The sequence below is a fragment of the Hyposmocoma kahamanoa genome, unplaced genomic scaffold (genome assembly GCF_003589595.1).
Source record: "Hyposmocoma kahamanoa isolate Upper Pololo Valley unplaced genomic scaffold, ASM358959v1 210, whole genome shotgun sequence".
Taxonomy (NCBI): Eukaryota; Metazoa; Arthropoda; class Insecta; order Lepidoptera; family Cosmopterigidae; genus Hyposmocoma; species Hyposmocoma kahamanoa.
This window is the reverse complement of record NW_020653731.1, coordinates 10,322,625-10,325,063: the sequence shown is the minus strand read 5'-3', so window position 1 is coordinate 10,325,063 and position 2,439 is coordinate 10,322,625.

Here is a 2,439-nt window from a genome sequence, read left to right as displayed (position 1 = left end):
ACAATATTTAGATTTTCATGTTATTTATTCACGTACAACTCATTCTTCAAGTACTTTCAAAGTCAACATCAAATAATCCACATATCATAGGCAAGCAAATTACACTTAAAATCGTCATACTGATTAAACTCTACTGCTCATTCGTAAGGCAGACTCTCCTGAGAAGAATGAGCATCAAAGTGTAGGGGTTGCTCTTTGTAAATATACATTTGAATATATTTATCATTACATAATTAAATTTAAACATCTTAGATCGAGAATACCTGAAAGAGTTGAACGGATTACTACCACGGATTTCTGTCATCCAAGTACGTAAAAGTTGTATAATAAACTTTAGTACCTTCAAGTTTTTGTTTCACAATAGTTTTAAACCTTATAAATGACAAATTTTGAATATCAATTGGAATCCTATTATAGAAGCGTATACAATGCCACTTAAATTAATTTGAGAGTTTATGACTTTGTAATTAGTTCCGCTTTTGTAATTGATCCAACATCAGAGAGTAGCATAAAACCTAATAGCAGTAGAGTTCTCTGTGAAAAAGTTTGTTCAAGGACGTACTGTCACCTAACTTTTCTCTGCCGCCAAGCAGTGATATGAGCATGAACCATTCCAGTTTTGATGGGTGTTGATGAACGTACAGACACATGAAACTTGTCATCTTTATGTCTCTAGGAGACGAATGTAGTAGCAGTGCTTCTTAGATCTGTGACGATGTGACCTCCTTGCAGGAGTAATTGATTTGGAGTAATTTCACAAAAAATAATTGAATATCAATTCAATAAAAATTTAATTAATACAGTGAATAGCGACATCTCTCGCCAGGACTGGTAGCTGTAAAGGTACTAACTGGGTGATAAATTTGTCAAAGATTTCTCATAGATGGCGCTACGACTAAAAAGTCGTTGAAAAACCAAGTACAAAGACACGACGCAAGCACATAGAAAAATTCGTGAGGTCCGTTGGTTCGTTCCGTGGCTTAGTTGGTATAGCGTCTGGCACGGTATGCAAGAAGACGTCGGTTCGAATCCGACCGGATCGAAGGAATTTTTTCTGAGTGTTTTTTCCGAGTGTTCGATCTTTGTATTAATAATTATAACAAACTAGTGGAGTAATTTCACAAAAAATAATTGAATATCAATTCAATAAAAATTTAATCAGAAATATTGTTAAAACCGGAAGAAATACTTATATAACTGGATATATTACCATTACCCTTTACCTTTTTGAACTTTGAGCTTTAAACTTACTAAGTAAGATGTATAGAGGCTGCGGAGGCTGCGGAGGCTACTAGTACATTCCATCCAAAAGGACATAATGCCACCAGCACCACTAGCCCTCTTACAGATCTTTGCATTTTAACTGAGTGGCTTTCTAACTCTCTTTGTTAAAATACAATAGTGCAGAGGTTAGACCTAAATTTAAACACAAAAGCGTAACATGAAATCTGATTTCCAAGAAATATAAAGCCTGAACATACCAGAATAACAAGAGTGTGTAAGCACCCATACGCGTAATGAATTCACCCCCACGTCGCGGCGTTATCTGGAACGCGACTTACGAGTGCCGCGATGCCTAGAGTTGTTTATTGTGGTTGCTCTCATGCGATGTAGAACCAGTCATGAATTTTATAAAATTGAAAAATTAAGACGTTTTTCAGTTTATTAAAAAGAAAGTTCGTAAATTTTGAAGCCTGATTAGTCTTATAAATACAAATAATTTTGCTATTGTACTATGTTCTATGGACCGACCAAGACACACTTATCACGACTAAATTAACGAGTCCTAAAAAACCAGAAGATGTATTTATGCGTGGAGATAAGGCTAAAGATATGTGTCAAGATTGACAGGGAAGAGCTAGGGAATGCTTTGCTCTCTACAGTTCATCTTCTTTTATCTAATATTATCTATAATTGATGAAAATTTGTGTATGTTTTTTTAAGATTTAAGTAACGGGACGGAAAAGTGCGTCTGATGGTAAGCGGCACGTCATTTAAGTAGATTTATCAGGATCCTTCCCTACAAAACCGGAGCGTAGTAATCATGACATTACTGCTGAGCTGTAGAAATATGTATGGCGGCAGTATTTCCCTGGAACTCTGACAATTCACGATAATAAATACGAATTGTTTTTTTTTTTATAAAAAAAGTTGTTGTACAACAAAAACATCTTTTGACGACCTCTGTGGTCGACAGGCATGTACACCGGTTTTCTGGTATCGCCATCTCTGAGGTCCCGGATCCGATCTCCGGCTGGGTCAATGTAGTAAAACTTTTCTATATTGTCTCGGGTTTGGGTGTTTGTGGTTCCGTCGTCGTTGTTTCTGATTTCCATAACACAAGCGCTTTAGTTACTTTACTTTGCTTTGACTTAAACTTTCACGATTTTCATATTTCATATTTCATATATTTATTGTCACATGTACGTAGTCAGGTGT